General features: G+C 53.9%; 1 pseudogene; it reads right to left on the bottom strand.

Annotated features, from left to right (window-relative positions):
• Positions 1 to 12,608, bottom strand: part of LOC123352277 — a 154,320-nt pseudogene extending 141,712 nt beyond the window's left edge.
• Between the last annotated feature and the right edge of the window lie 4,394 nt (positions 12,609 to 17,002).

The raw sequence follows: 17,002 nt of genomic DNA, 5'->3' as shown, positions 1-17,002 counted from the left end.
CGGGCTGGGTTCACATCCCAAAGCTGAGGAGAATTTAAGAATTACAGAGAAAATAGGGCAAAATAAGAGACTAGAGAGTCAATAATTTTAGGGAAAATGAGGGAATCTCCTTGGATTTTCTAGCCACATGTGGGGCGGGGAGAGAGAAGGGGAAGAACTAGAGAGAATTGTTCTCAGGTTTTGAGACAGAAATAAATGGCACAAACAGGAAAAGGATGCAAGTGGCTCACCCCCGTGACCATAGGCGTGTGCAGCACATTTCATTAGGGTGTGCACCCAGGGAGCCCCGCCCTAGCCCCACCCCATCCACTGCCTCCCACTTCCTGCCCCCCTCAGAATCCCCAACCCCCCCTGCTCCTTGTCCCCTGACTGCCCTCTCCTGAGACCACCCCACTGTAACTGCCTCCCTAGGACCCAACCCCCTACCTGTCCCCCTGACCCTTATCCACACCCCTGCCCCCAGACAGACCCCGGGGACTCCCACGCCCCATCCAACCACTCCCCGCCCCGACAGCCCCCAGAAATCCCGATCCATCCAACCCCCTCTGCTCCCTGCCTGCTCCAATCCCGCTCCACCGCCCAACAGGCACCCCCCGAACCCTCAACCCATCCAACCCTCCTGCTCCTTGTCCCCTGACCGCTCCCTCCAGAGACCCCCCCCACCCTCTAATCACCCCCCCCCCAACTATCCAACCCCCCTCCCCACCTCCTGGCAGCTCTGTCTAGTGGCTGCTCCCACCCACACACTCAAAGTGGCAGAGGAGGTTCCCTCTCCTTCGGGGGGAAGGTTGCCTAGTGGTTAAGTCACAGGACTCAGGCTCATGTGTTCTGGGTTTGAGTCTCTGCTCTGCCACAGACTCCCTGCTCAACCTTGGGAAAGTCACTTCACCTCGTTGTGCCCTAGATCCCACCTGCCCAATGGGGCCAACACTGACCCTGCCTCCTGGGCTAAATCCATCCATGGCTGGGTGATGGGGGGAGGGGAATGGAGATACCAACATGGGGAGATTTGGGCTGAATTTCTCCACAGCCGGAGAGTGGGAGCCAGCTCCACAGGGGGGATGGGAGCGAGAGGGGCTCAGGCCAGCTCCACACAGAGGGGGGTCAGGGCTTCAGCCCTGCAACGTCTGCCACTAAGGTGGCTGGGGCTCCCGAGCCGGGGACTTCAGCCCCACATCTTCTGCCAGGGTCCGGGGTTCTCCTCCCTGCCCCAGGGTGGCTCCTCCCCCCCCCCCCCGTGCAGCTCCTGCTGGGGTCTGGGCTCCGCCCCCCGCCTCCCAACCCAGCGGGACTTCTCCTCCCCTGCCCCAGCCTGGCGTTTCTCCCCCCGCCCCCCCGCACTGCAGCTCCTGCAGGGGCCCGGGGCTTCTCCTCCCCACCCCAGCGTGGCTCCAGCCGGGGCTCAGGGCATTGGGGTGCCAGGGCTCCCCCCATGCGCACGCCTGGGCCCGGGACACTCACACACACACTCTGCCCCGGGGCTCCCCTGGTGCCCAGAGACCGATCAACCCCCCGCCTGCTCCCCCACCGCCCTTCCCCGCCTGCAGCTCCGGCCTCTCCCCTCCCGCCCCGCCCCGCCAGCCACACCCAGGGGAACCCCGGGCCCCAGGCTCTGTCCCCACCTGGAGCCCAGCGGGGCCGGGGGCAGCTCCTGCTGCAGCTGAGAACAGCGGCTCCGCTCCGGCCCGGGCGGCTCCAGCGCTGCCGGCAGCACGTGGCCACCAGGGAGCAGCTGCTGAGCCCGGGCTCCTCCGTCACAATGTGCCAGAGCCCCGCCCCCAGGAGCTGTCCCGCCCCCGGGCTGTGCCAGAGCCCCGCCCCCAGGAGCTGCCCCGCCCCGGCCTGTGCCAGAGCCCCGCCCCCAGGAGCTGCCCCGCCCCCGGGCTGTGCCAGACCCCGCCCCCAGGAGCTGCCCCTCCCCCGGGCTGTGCCAGAGCGCAGCCCCCAGGAGCTGCCCCGCCCCCGGGCTGTGCCAGAGTCCCGCCCCCAGGAGCTGCCCCGCCCCCGGGCTGTGCCAGAGCCCCGCCCCCAGGAGCTGCCCCGCCCCCGGGCTGTGCCAGAGCCCCGCCCCCAGGCACTGCCCCGCCCCGGGCTGTGCCAGAGCCCCGCCCCCAGGCACTGCCCCACCCCCGGGCTGTGCCAGAGTCCCGCCCCCAGGAGCTGCCCCCCCCCTGGGATTTGTTCTCCTTCCTCCTTCTTCCCAGCACCCCCCGGTCCCAGCTGCTCCCTTCCTGTGTCTGCAAACACCCCCCGGGCGGGCTGCAGCGCTCGCTGGGGCTGGCTCCAGTGGCTGAAGTTGCCTCCATCTCTGCTCACCTGTGGGGGAGGGGAGGGACAAAGAGAAGAGATGGGCCCAGGGTGTGAAAGCAGAATCAGGGGGCAGGGAAAGAAGGACAGTTTGGAAAGGTGGGTTTTTGCAGGGAGGGGTGATCCAGATGGAGTCAGAAGAAGTTGGGCAGCAGAGGCTCAGAAAAATTGAGGGGAACCCCCTGGGTGTCACAGTGTTGACCAGGGATTGTACAGCACCTAGCGCAATATGGGGTCCCAGAGCCGTAACTAGCTATTTTTACACCCAAGGCAAGAATATAAAATTGCGCCCCCCCCCGCTGTGCCACCCAGCCCCCTTGAAACACCCCCAGTGCCACCCATCCCTGTTTAAACAACCCCCCCCACAGCACCGCCCACCCCGCAGAAACAAACCCTCCTTCCCCAGCGCCGCCCCCACCGAAACAGCTGTGGGCCGAAAAGGAAGGTTTGGGGGAGGGAGAAGGGAGAAGAAACGGACCCCATAGGGTGACCAGATCTCACCGTCACACCCCTCTTCACCCCCAGCCCCCCACTGGCCTGCTGCATCTCCTGCTAGTCAGTCCCCCACCCACCACTCGCCTCCTTTCACCTCCTCCCTCCCCTGCCAGAAACCCCCGTGCCCACCCCAGAGCCCCTGCTGGCTCACTGCTCACCTCTGTGCCCACCCGCCACTTGCCCACCCGCTCGCCTACGACTCGCCCGCCCCCCAGTATAAAGCCTCATTCAGAGACCCGGGGGGGGGGTCACTATATCACTGCACCCAGCAGTCACTCACTGCAGTACCAAACATTAAACTACTGAAAATGGCGCCCCCCTGCATCCACCGACATTTTGGACTAGAAAGCTTTGCCCCAGACATCCCCTTCAGAAGACACCCCCAGACGGGCTGAGGGATACTGGTGTGACCTCACCTGGCAGCCCCCAAAGAAGGAATTGGGAGGACTAAATGGACAGGGCCCCTCTCTAGCTGAAGCCTGGCAAGGGAGGTACGTGGATCCCACCAGAATTTAAAATGAAAAGTGAGGGAGGGGAGGCTCTACTGGACCTGGGCAGCTCTAGATACAGCACCAGGCACGTAGGAGGATTTCCACTCCTGAGCCATGGAAGCAGAAATTGACTTTTCCTTTCCAGATTTAGTTAATGTTTAGAAAGGGAATCTAGCGCCCACCTTCCAGATTTGAACACCTCAACATTCAGGAGTGCTCCAGCTCAGTTTGGGCAGCTGTTACTTCATTTCTCCCAAATCAAATATGCTGATCCACTGTCATTTGCTGTAGAAAAAGTAGGATAAAATTGAGCAAGAAATGCTTCCCAGGGGTTATTAGGACTGGAATTGCAATTTTCAACAGCCATTGCCGTTTTGTTTGTTTTTGTTTTATTTGTTTAAAAGGAAGACAGTGATATTGCATTGGCAAATTCCCCATAGAAAGGAAGAGTGGAACAAAAGAATAATAAAGACACCTCAACTTTTCCTCATTTATGGAGGACAGTCTTATAATATGCATCCAAATCTCCTCCAATCACACAAGCTGAAAATTGTTCCACTTTACTGCAGCTCTGTAACCATATGGGAACCAATCCTGTCTGTGTTCTGTGCACATCCAAAATTCCTGCTGAATGACCCATCCTGGGAGCAAGTTACCAGTGACCCAGGGCTGGGGTGGAAGAAGAGTGCAGGGGTGTGTGTGTGTGGGGAGAGCCCAGGGCTGGGGTGGCAGGGGGTGTGTCAGTGGGGGAGCAGTGGGGGAGAAAGGGTGGAGCCAAGAGCTGGGGCAGCATGGGGTATGTGGGGGGGAGAGCCCAGGGCTGGGATGGCAGGGGGTGCGGGTGGGGGAGAGAGCCCAGGGCTGGGTTGGCAGGGGGGTGCGGGGGGCAGGCCAGGGCTGGGGTGGGAGGAGCCAAAAAATTTTTTTGCTTGGGACGGTAAAAAACCTAGAGCCGACCCTACCTCCACGCACGTTGAGGTAGGTAGGAGCGGATCATTATTATCCCTACTTGAAAGAGGGAGAAGCTGAGGCTGAGAAAGGAGAATTGACTTGTCTGAGGTCACACGGCCAGTCAGGGGCAGAGTTGGGAATAGGACCCAATAGCCCTGATTTTCAAACTAACCATCGGATCTTGAATTTCATACATTGAATAACCTGAATAAAGTGCTCTCAGATGAGCTCCAGACCAACAACAGTGCACAGGAATTATTCAGCAAGTATTTGAGGAGAACTGCAACGTTAGAGAGAATCATGAACTGCTCAGAGACCATTAAAGGAGAGAAGCAGCAAAATTCATCAAACACAGAACTGGTTCTGACTTATTTCCTTGGTCTCAAAAGAGAACAACAAGGACCTGAGTCTCCTCCCTGTCAATAACCCCCTGCTCAGCCAATCAGGGTAGAGACTGAGGATGGGAGGCTGAGGGTTCTCACCAGAGAGCCCAAAGGATGGCCCAGGTCACTGGTGGGGATCACTGCCCGAGCACTATTTCAGACCCACATTTTTGAGTGGACCTCCCACAGTGGGAGCTGCAGAGCACTCCCCCAAAACACACACACACACACACACACACACACACACACAGGTGGTAGTGGGAGGGGAACAGGAGAAAGGACAAAAGAAGCAAGACACGAAGAGAAAGAAGGGAGAGAGGGATGGAGGAAATGGTGAAACAAAAAGCACAAACCCCAATGTCCCCAGTGATTCTAAGGGACAAAATCCCACGTGCGGAATAAAATTCTGCCTCCTTAAGCTCGTGTTTTCCATGCCTAGAATTCAACTCTCACCAGATGGATCAGACTGAACAGGTTTCAAACCTCCAGGAGGCTCTTACCTTCTAAACAGGGACGGCTGTTTTCTAGTAAAATCACTAAAAGGGAAGGAGAAAACTCAAAAGAGGTTCCTCCTGGCGCTCACGTCCGTGAACCCGAATACTCTCTCAGTCCTCAGAGAGAGACCTGGAGAAGGAGACTTGCTGCAGCAAAGCCACAGGGGTCTCTGAGGTTTCCCTGGCCCCTCGCCCCTGTCCTGCCTGGCTGATGTCAGCATCTCTCTGTGAGGTCACCACCTCCCCACCACCTTGGACCAATAGTCTGAGGTCCTGCAAAAGGCCTTTGTGATGTCACTGCCACACCCCTCCCTTGCTGGCCTAATGTCCTGCCCCTGGCCAGGCACTTTGCAGGTTTGAGCTACTCCCTGTGGATCACCCCACTCAAGGAGCATTCGTTCTAGGCAGCAAGCCGGCTAGACAGGAAAACATCAGACGCTGCTCCCAATGCTACACTCAGTTTTTCAGAAATGAGTCGACTTTATGGCCAGAAGAGACCATTAGAGCATCTAATCTGGCCCCCTGCATATCACAGGCCTCCTGTAAACACAAGAGCTACTTTTGGGGCAAACACATTCCAGAAAGGCATCTAGTCTTCATGAAATGACATCAAGAGATGGAGAATCCACCCTTCCCTTGGTAGCTTGTTCCTGTGGTGAATCATCCTCGCTGTTGAATATTTGTGCCTTAATTGTAATATGAATTTGTCTCTTTTCACCTTCCAGCCATTGGGTCTTGTTATGCCTTTCTCTGCTTGATTCAAGAGCCTTTTAATACCCAGTCTTTTCTCTCTCTGAAGGCACTTCAACACTTCAATGAAGTCACCTTTCAATCTTCTTTTGATCAGCTAAACAGGTTGAGCTCTTTCAATAGCTCCCTAGAAGGCATTTTTCTCCAGCCCTCAGGACATTTGGTGGCTCTTTGCTGTCCCAAACTCTAATTTCACAACATCTTTTTCAAATGAGGACACCAAAACTGGAGGCAGTATTCCAGTATCAGTCTCACTGATGCCGTGTCACTTCCTGTGACGTTATTGACATAATCTGTAACTGTATAGATCACCGTTGCGACCACTGTTCTATATTTGCAGCCAATATTGTAGAAAGGTTGTTGTGTAAGGGGTCTATGGAGAGGTTCTGATTGGCTGATAATGATGCTATCTCTAGATGTGTATCATTTTTGTAGTTGAAGTTATGAATATTGGTTCTAAGCTGCCCGTATTTCAAACTTGTGCTCTGCTTAAAGGGAACACCCGAGAGAAGTTGGTGTCAGTTCTGCCTAGCCAGCTTGATGCAGGTTAGGCAAATGTGAGAACCACTACACTACAGAAACTCCATTACAGTGCACTGCCCTGCCCTGCCCTCAAATTCCCTGCACTTTGGTGGTGCTCACCCTGGCACACACTGATGGGCGAACCTGGAGAAACTGGCAGCAGCTCTTTGATGGGTCAGCTGGAAGAGCAGAGGACTGGAGCCAGGGATCAGGAAGTCGTCCTTACATCACCTTTGTGACTCTAGCTTGAAGGGGAGCTTCTTTTTCTTCCCCTTGCTGAGAAGCAGCAAGAGAAGAAAGAAAGGTCCCGTGGGCCAACTGGGTGCAGAAGCCAATGCTGCCTTATCCTGCAGTGAAGCCCAAAATGAGGGACATGCATTGAGTAGAGGCAGTGCTGGGCTTCCAGGAAAGAGCTCACTGCTGCAGCAAGATGGATGAAAAAGCCTGGGATTGAACCAGGGACCTTTAGATTTTCAGTCTAATGCTCTCCCAACTGAGCTACTTCAGCACCTGCAGGAGATCTTTCTGGGCTGCTGCTTCTCACCTTGAAGTTTATTCTCCATAAACCATCTCTCCAGTCAACAATGGCCAATGCAAGATGGACATCACTTGCTATTTTAGCCCTTGGAAACGTCATCAACTAGTCTCTGGATCTCTTAAATGCTGCACTTCAGTTTGTGGGGGAAAGGCGAGAGAAGCAACCTTTGAGCAAAGGGCCTGGGGTTAATATCCTAACGCTGTCTGTCTCCGACTGTAACACTATTTAATACTGGCCCACCCTGTGCTGGTGAGGGCTCCATTTCTAGTTGTTAGTACATTTCAGTTACTGTCAAAATTAAAAGTTTCTATATGCTTAAAAGAAATGATTTTTTAATTTGCTTATATATGGCATGAATAAATACAGATTTACACATCCTAGCATGAACATTTATTGTCTTATATGATAGAGAAAATCATGCATCCAAACTGTGCATCAAAATCATGAAATGAGCTACAAGTGCAATAAAAATAAGGTATTCAATGGTTTAACATATGGAGCGGGGCTGGGGGGCACTGAAGACACTTCTTGCCTGGGATGCCACTTGGTCTAGGGGAGGCCCTGTCAGGGAAAGCAGGAGTTAGTCTCACATGCCTATTTCCAGGCTGTAATCTGTGGGTGCCCTGCTCTGGGGGAGGAATCGTGGTAGCCCAGACTCAGGGCTGGAACAGGCCCCGGATTGAGGGGGTGGCTGCAGGGTTTGCAGCGCTCTGATGTCTCTCCCCAAAGCCTCAGATCTGTGTCCCCAGAAGGCTCCTGCGCTGCCTCCGCTCCTTTCACAGTCTATAGCAAGGAGCAGCAGCAAGGGTCAGGGATGAGCCATAGGGCACTAGGTAGGGGGCAGAGGCTTCAGTAGGAAACCCAGCCCCCAGAGCAGAGGGGGATAGGAGGCTTTTTCTCTTTCCTTAGCCACGGGCTATAGCTCCGAGAGCTCTGTGAAATGCCTCCTGCCCACAGCCTGGGGAAGGGGAAGGAGTCTCAGGTTCTAGCTCGATTTGGAGGAGGATCACTGGGCCCTAGAACCACTCGCTGCCCTTTCCCGGAGAAACCTGTGATGCCCAGAACGGGGCTGAGATAAATGCTGACAGGAGCCAGGAATTGCTCCCCTGGAATAGCAGCAGGATTGGGCAGCTGGAAATCACCCCAAAGGAGCTGAAGCCTTGGTGGGTCAGACATAGATGCCCCAGGTACTGCATGGGGGGCTTAGGTTTGTTTCTGGACAAGAGCAGTGAGAGTTTTATTGCCTCAACATTTCAGTAGAAAAATTCAGACCCAAACTGTGTGTGGTGGGGAGGTCGATAGCGGTTTCTTTGGGTTTGATTTAGTTTGTTTTCTCATTCTCATTGTAAAAGCCCTGGATCATTTTGATGGGAACAATGTTTGTGGAAGGCCAAGGACAAGTAAGAAACGTTAGAAATCTGCATTGGAGTGAGGGGGGTCTCTGTGGGCCAGGGCAGGGGTGGAGATTTTCATGGGGAGGGGGTTGGGGATAAACGAGAGGCTTTTGCGGGAACACAGGGGGATGTTTTGCAGTTTAACCTCCCCACTTTCCTGTGCTGCTGCCCAGCTCAGACCCCACTGACACCCCTGTGATGAAGTGGGAATTTTCTGGATGTTTTGTTTGCGTCTTGTGTGTACCACAGTTTCCCCTATTTGTTGCACGATTATCTAGGTTAAAGGTCCAAAATGTGGGGTGCCCCCTGCCAGGGGGAATGGAGTAACATTCAGGGGGATGCAGCTGGGCCCGGGCCAGCCCCCATGGGGGTGGGGAGGAGCCACCTAGCTCCACTCTTGGCTCCAGCTCCAGCTCTGGCCCCAGCCTCAGCCCCCTTACCCCTGTCTGTGTCCCTTCCCCCTTAGCTGCGGCCCCACTCCCAGCCACGACTCGGGGGGAGCATGGACAGGGGTGGGGGGCATGACCCTGAAGTGTTTTGGGACCACGGATCTCGGTGGTGGGACAAGGGGGTTAAATCTTGGCAGAGACCCCCAAAGGGCAGGTGTGGCTGCTGTCGAGCTGCCTGGGCCCAGACAATGGCCACAAATTCTGTCTCCTAGCAACCGATGGCCGGGGCGCACCTGCTGCAAGAGGCCAGCTGGCCGGGAGGAGTCAGAGAACAAAGAACGAGCTGGAGGCCAGGTGAGCAGGTTGCCAGGGAAACCGGACAAAGGACAGATGAGGGGCAAAGGGCCTGGCTGAGTCGGGCTGTTGGGAGCAAGGAGTCTGCTGGGTTGGGGAGTCGAGGGGAGAGCCCAGGCTCTGAGTTCGGGGTCTCCCCAAGATGGACGTTGCTGAATCTTCCTGCTTCCTGTGCGAACACAGAACTTTCCCAGGCTGGATTCCAGGCCCCTAACAAACCTTCTGAGTTGGGGGTGCAGGACTCCCGTTCGGGGGGGGGGGTGAGGCTTTCCGAGGTGTCCAATTCAGGAAGCTGCAGGAAGCTCCTGGTGTGGAACAGGGGGGCTGAAAGGTCCAAGGTCAGTCCCAGGAGGTGCTGAAGCCAGGGAGGCTTCCCCCAGTGAGGGCGTCTCCTGGGGGGTGTCACACTGACGAGGCTCCTGCCTGGGTTTGACTCAGAGCTGTTCCAGAGCACGGAGCCTGTGTGCCCGTCACAGCCCCCCAGCATGTGACCTACAGGCTCCACTCTGGCAAAGCTCCCTGTAAATCAGAGACAAACTCCCCCCTTCTCCCAGTTACTCTCCCCTGCAAAGAACCCAGAGCAGCTCCTGCCTCTCTGGGTCTCCTGCCAGCCACAGCTGGCCAAGGAGCTGCCTCAGCCGCTCCCCGGGTCCCTGTGCAGGGGCAGCATCAGTTCCGACCTCACGAGTACAGTGGTGACTCTCCCTGCCTGTCACGGGGGGGACGAGGGCTTGATTCCCTGAGGAGAAAGCTGGGATTGTGACACCCGTGTATGTCTGCAGCGCAATTAAACCCCACAGCTGGCCCAGACCGGCTGACTCGGGCTTGCCAGGCTCGGGATCCAAGGGCTGGAGCCCGACCACTGGGACCCTCCCCCCTCGCTAGGTTCAGTGGCCGATATACTGAAGATGAGTTTGTAAGTGGGGAATGTGGACTGGGTGCTGCCACTGGACAGACACTTCCCAGCAGGAGCCCCACCCAGTGAATGTGATCTACTCTAAAAACATGGGATGAAGGAAAGTCAGCCTGGGGCTCTGGATTTATCATCTCACAATGACTCGATTCAACTTGCTCAGCTTAGAAAGAAAGTTGGGTTTTTTTATTGTGAGCCTGAAAATTGCCTCCGGTGTGAAAGTCAGAGCGGGATTGTTTCACGCTCACGCACCCTTATCACTATTGAAGGAGTAAAGGAACGTGCAAACCAATGAAGCCTTAACATGTCATTTGCATCCTCAAGCCTGTCCCTGTGGCAGGATCTCAAGGACAGACAGAAATGGTACCCGGTGTCAGGAGGAGAGAGGAAAGCACTTCCCCTCGTGTATTTCCCCAGGCTGTTGTGCAAGGCAGCAGAGGCGCTTTATGGCATTTTCTGTCACTGATTTTTTTCATGTTGGTGTGGGAGGAAAGACTTAGACCTGCCCACTTTGTGACCCTGTGAATATGAAGTGACCAGATGATGGGTTAACAATGATGCTGTTGCACAGGATTTGATTGGAATTAGAAAACAAAAAGCCCTTTAAGTGGAACTCTTGGGTGAATAGAATGAGCTGATTTATAGTCAACTTTGAAAGGCAATAGACTGTTACATTGGGCAGAACAGCCTGGTTTGGTTGGTTGGTTTGTTTCTTTGATTGGTTGGTTGTTTTCCCTGATAAATTGCAGAGCGTTCAGAGAAGAGCCACAGGAATGATTAAAGGCTTGAGCAGGGAGAGGAGTTTAAAAACAAACCAAACCTTCCCTGCTCCTGCCGGCTGTGACTGCTGAGGACATTTTCCTTCTCTACTCCAGGGTCTCTCTTCTGCCAGATTCTCAGCAAGTCAGGCCCCCTGCAGACTATGGCAGAGCAGTTTGGTATTAAGCTGCAGGACTCACAATGTAAGAGTGCAGCTGCTGTAGCACCTTGACTGACCATGGGCTAAATCCTGCAGCCCTGGCAGCCCAGGATAACCTCCCACTGATGGTGATGGGAATTTAGCCTTTGTAACGATCTGCTGGTACTTGAGCTCTCAGATGTGAATTAAACTGGGGGCAGACACAGCTCTGTGCAAACAAATGAAGGATGTAAGTGAAAGAGCAAAGCTGGCCCTGGGGAGCTGCTGCAGTCCCATAACCACAGCTGGAAGGGAACAGAGGGAAAACACCTGGAGCAGCACCGAGAAAAGGAAGTTTGTCAGTGAGATCAGTAGCAATAAATGTGAACTGAAGGAGTGCTTTCTCCTCTGTGCCGACAGGTTTGAATTGTGTTACTTTACTGTGAGATAAGGCTTTACAATATCCTGCTCTAATTTCAGGATGGGTCTGTAACCATAATTAGTCTCTGTTGAAGTGGGACTTTCAAAATTCCCAAGGAATTTAAGGGGTGGGGTTCATAGTTGGTCACCTGAGGGTGTGCAGTAGAGTTCAAACCAAAGACCAGAGAGGTGAGAACAGGGATTGTGGGACACCTCCCGGAGGCCAATCACAGCACTGTAATCGACCAGGGTGTCTACACTGGCACCACGGGGCTGTAGTCCCGGTGCAGAAAGCTGTACGTCTCTGATTTACCGTTTTTACAGAGGGTGAAATGACAATTTTTCCTATCCCTGCCCTGTTCCTGCTCTTTGTTATAGTTCAATATATTTTAAGTGAGAAAAATGGTAGTAAAAATATCTGCTCTGCAGCACAACCTGAACCAACATCAGAGCAACTGGGAATGAAAATTTATTTCCAAAAGGGGAACTCGAAGACTAACAATGGCTTTGAAATGGAGGAACAGTATAACCGTGATACTCAGGGTTTGTTTAGACTAGGAAAAGTGATTGAATTTAGGTCAGTTGAAGGGGAAAGCTAATGCCAACCACTTCACCTGGGCTGCATCTGTTCTACAACTATAATTGTCTTTTTACATCAAGATCACTAACTTGAGCAGCCGACGCCATGTACAGCCCTAGTGGATGTAAGGCACAGATACTTTTTGCCTCAGTGTAGCTTGTTGGGATCTCCAGGAGCTGATGAACATTCCTGGCTCAAAAGGAAAAGAGATGATAGAAAAGATCACAGGATTGACCCCAAAGAAGGGTGAGCTGCAAAAGGCAGAAGCAGGTAACTCATTGTGAAGATGGTCACAATGTCGGAATTAGGAAATGTGATTTTTTTAAAAATTTTTGCCCAGTCCTAGTCAAGGGATTTATTACAGTTCTCTCTCATGTGGATTTTCTGATGTCTAATAAGGGTTGAGCTCTGATTGAAGCTTTTCCCACATTCTGGGCATGTGTAGGGCGTCTCCGTTGTGTGGATGCTCTGATGTCTGATAAGGGTAGAGCTCTGCCTGAAGCTTTCCCCGCACTCAGAGCACGTGTAGGGCGTCTCCCGTGTGTGGATTCTCTGATGTCTGATAAGGGCAGAGCTCCGATTGAAGCTTTTCCCGCACTCAGAGCACGTGTAGGGCGTCTCCCCAGTGTGGCTTCTCTGATGTCTGATAAGGGCAGCGCTCCGATTGAAGCTTTTCCCGCACTCAGCGCACGTGTAGGGCGTCTCCCCAGTGTGGATTCTCTGATGTCTGATAAGGTCTGAGTTCTGATTGAAGCTTTTCCCGCACTCAGCGCACGTGTAGGGCGTCTCCCCAGTGTGGATTCTCTGATGTCTGATAAGGTCTGAGTTCTGATTGAAGCTTTTCCCGCACTCAGAGCACATGTAGGGCATCTCCCCAGTGTGGATTCTCTGATGTCTGATAAGGTGACAGCTCCGATTGAAGCTTTTCCTGCACTCACGGCACATGTAGCGTGTCTCTTCCAAGTTGCTTCTGTCACTTGTTATAAGGTCTGAGTGGCTACTAAAGTTTTCCTCTGGCCTCTGCTGAGTCTCACAGGCTTTTGTTTTGTCTGCGAGTGCACAACTCCCAGAAACATTCCCTTTGGATCTTCCTGATAAAGAAGATAGTTCTCCTTCCTCAGCATCTTGTTGATGCGATTTCTCCTCCTCATTCTGACTCATCATCCCATCACCTGATGGGAGACAGAGAGAATCCAGACACAGGTCACTCCCTTTGCCGGAAAGAAAGAAAATCTCAGAGAGAGGCAGGGTCGGCTCTAGGAATTCCGCCACCCCAAGCAGGGCGGCGTGCAGCGTGGGTCGCACTGCCGGTCGCCGGTCCCGCTGCGCCGGGGCACCTCTTGCAGACGTGCCTGCGGATGATCCGCTGGTCCCACAGCTCGGGTGGACCATCTGCAGGCGTGCCTGCAGGAGGTCCACCCGAGCCGCGGGACCAGCGCATCCGCCACAGTCATGCCTGCGGGGGGGGTCAACCGGAGCCGCGGGACCAGCGAACCCTCCGCAGTCATCCTACGGGAGGTCCGCTGGTCCCGCGGCTCCGGTGGACCTCCCGCAGGCATGACTGCAGAAGGTCCGCCGGAGCTGCCTGCTGCCCTGCTGGAAAAATGCCGGCCCACGCATGCGCTTGGCGCGCTGGGCTCTGGAGCCGGCCCTGGAGAGAGGAATAGTAAAAGGGATGAACAATCCAAAATAAGTGTGGGAGAGATCAAACCTATCAGGTGCTGATTTTCCCCAAACCCTTCCACAGAGGAGAGAGGACGGGGTCAGTTTTGGTCTGCATCTCACGAGAACACTCGGGGGAAAGCGAGATTGGGGAGGGACCTGCTGCTAGTTGTCAGTCAGAATAGGAGGGAAGCCGTGAGTGACATCTGCCATAATGATTCCACATCTGCAGGGAACAATCCTGAACTTGGAGAGCTCACGGGATCTTTGTAGGGCATCCTGAATGTTTCCTGCATTCTCGCACAGTTTTTGAGTTGGTTTAACCAATTCCTCACCTGTGAAAGCTGCTCTTGGAAGCACTTCTTTCTCAGAGCCCTGGAGGTCTGGGACCCACGGCTCTTCCCCTCGTTCCAGCTGCGAAATCACATCAGGTTTGGAATTTGGAAACCCTACTGCAGGTAAAGAAAACGAGGGAGGTCAGTGGAATTTGTGGGATACTTGGCACAAAGAATATTCCATGGTTTTAACCCCCAGCTCATTTTTAAGCAGTAACATCCCAAGGCCAGCTTCCTTGGCTCAAAGTGGCAGGAGAGTTATTATGATTATAAATCATATTCATTACCTTAGTGCCTAAGGACCAACTAACAGTGGGTCCCCATTGTGCTCGGCAAAGTACAAACAGAGAATAGTAGATGGGCCATGCCCTGAAGAATTTACAATCTGAATAGACAAGACAGACACAGAATGGGGGAAGGGACAGACCCCACTGTTAGAATAGAGATATTCAGGCCTGCCTGTAAAGTCTATAGTTTAAGAACTTAGGTGTATTTTTATCACTTAGCTACTTACAGGAGTATGAAAACAAAGAATCAAAATCACTGTGTGTATTTGTAAGGGCCTTCTCTTACGGTGACCGTCTGAGACCTTGTTCTTAGGCTAAGGCCTTTGGCTAAGCAGCAGGGGCAGCCATAAGCTGGGAAGCGAAGTGTCACATCCTCACATCCCAAACCAGTCACACTGAAAAAGACGGTTACTCACCGTTTTAAATGTTGTTCTTTGAGATGTGTTGCTCATATCCATTCCAGTCGCGCCGTGTGCACGCTCGTCGGAAGTTTTTTACGCTAGCAACACTTGGTGGGTCAGCTGGGCGCTGCTATAGCGCCGGATATATACCCCGCCGACCCATCCACTCCTCAGTTCCTTCTTGCCGGCTACTCTGACAGTGGGGAAGGAGGGCTGGTGTGGAATGGATATGAGCAACACATATCGAAGAACAACAGTTACAACTGTGAGTAACCGTCTTTTCTTCTTCGAGTGCTTGCTCGTATCCATTCCAGTTAGATGATTCCGAAGCCTTACCTAGGCGGTGGGGTCGGAGTGAGATGTCGCAGAATGCAAAACTGCTGAGCCAAAGGCTGCATCGTCTCTGGATTGTTGGACCAATGTGTAGTGTGAGGCAAAGGTGTGAATCAATGACCAGGTAGCCTCCCTACATATTTCCTGGATGGGGACATGAGCCAGGAAGGCGGCAGAAGAGGCCTGCGCCTGTGTAGAATGGGCGGTGAGATGTCCAGCGGGAACGTGAGCCAGTTCGTAGCACATTCGTATGCAGGATGTTACCCAAGGTGAGATCCGTTGGGAAGAGACCGGCATGCCCTTCATGCGGTCTGCCACCGCTACAAAGAGCTGAGGTGAATGCCGGAAGGGTTTTGTTCGCTCCATATAAAAGGCGAGAGCCCTACGGACATCCAAAGTATGTAGCTGTTGTTCCCGGCGCGATGAGTGCGGCTCCGGGAAAAAAAATGGGAGGAAGATGTCTTGATTGACATGAAAAGCAGACACCACCTAAGGGAGGAAAGAGGGGTGTGGCCGCAGGTGTACCGTGTCCTTATGGAAGACCGTATAAGGGAGATCAGCCGTCAATGCATGAAGCTCCGAAACTTGCCTCGCCGAGGTGATAGCGACGAGGAAAGCCGTCTTCCATGAAAGGTAGAGGAGGGAACAGGTGGCCATATGCTCGGAGGGGGCTCCCATAAGCTTGGTCAACACCAGGTTTAGATCCCAGGTGGGGGCTGGGCGACAGACTTGGGGGTACAACCGTTCCAGTCCCTTAAGGAACCTGGAAACCATGAGGTGAGAGAAAATTGAACGGCCCCTTTCGCCTGGTGGAAGGCGGAAATAGCTGCCAGATGAACCTTTATAGAAGAGACCGCTAGGCCCTGCTCTTTGAGGGACCAGAGGTAATCCAGGATAGTAGGGATGGATACCTGTCCTGGGACCAAGTTATTCTGATCGCACCGGAATCAGAAACACTTCCACTTAGCGAGATAAGTCGTCCTAGTGGAAGGCTTCCTACTTTCCAAGAGGACCTGTTGTACCGAAGCAGAGCAGCAGAGCTCGGATTGGTTCCACCACGCAGGAGCCATGCAGTGAGATGAACGGACTGCAGGTTTGGGTGGTGAAGTCTGCCGAAGTCCTGCATTATGAGATCCGGCCACAGTGGCAGGGGAATCGGATCCGCCACTGAGAGGTCGAACAACAGGGTGTACCAGTGCTGCCTCGGCCATGCTGAAGTGATGAGGATCAAGTTGGCTCTGTCCCTGCGGAGTTTGAGCAGGACTCTGTGAACGAGGGGAAACGGCGGAAAGGCATAACATAGGTGCCTTGTCCACAGGAGGAGGAACGCGTCTGAGAGGGAGCCCAGGGAGCGTCCTTGGAAGGAGCAGAACACCTGGCATTTCCTGTTCTCTCGGGAGGCAAAGAGGTCTATGCGGGTAAAGCCCCACCTCCGGAAGATGGAATAGATGACGTCGGGACGGATCGACCACTCGTGAGACAGGAAGGACCTGCTGATGCGATCTGCCAGAGTGTTCTGGACTCCTGGGAGAAAAGACGCTACCAAATCGATTGAATGGGCTATGCAAAAGTCCCACAGGTGAGTGGCTTCTTGACAAAGGAGGGAGGAGCGCCCCCCCCCGCTTGTTTATGTAATATATGGTCGTTGTGTTGTCTGTGAACACGGATACACAGCAGCCTTGTAGATGGACCTGAAACACCTGGCATGCTAGACAGACTGCCCTCAGCTCCTGCACGTTGATATGCCGGGTCAGCTCCTGGGGCAACCAGAGGCCTTGAGTGTGAAGGTTCCCGAGGTGAGCACCCCAACCCAGAGACGATGCGTCTGTGGTTAGTGCCACCGAGGGTTGGGGAGGGTGGAACGGCATCCCTGCACAAACTACAGTGGGGTCCAGCCACCAGGAGAGGGAGTCGAGAACCGTCCTGGGGATAGTGATCACCGAGTCTATATTGTCTCTGTGTGGACGGTATAGAGAAGCAAGCCAGGTTTGGAAGCACCGAAGTCGCACCCTTGCGTACTTGGTCACAAAGGTGCAGGACGCCATGTGACCTAATAGACCGAGGCAGGTGCGCACCGACGTTGTCAGGAAGGATTGAAAACTTCA

The sequence above is a fragment of the Mauremys mutica genome, chromosome 18 (assembly GCF_020497125.1).
Source record: "Mauremys mutica isolate MM-2020 ecotype Southern chromosome 18, ASM2049712v1, whole genome shotgun sequence".
Lineage (NCBI taxonomy): Eukaryota > Metazoa > Chordata > Testudines > Geoemydidae > Mauremys > Mauremys mutica.
The sequence above is the reverse complement of the archived record's forward strand: the minus strand, read 5'-3'. Positions and strand labels throughout refer to the sequence as shown.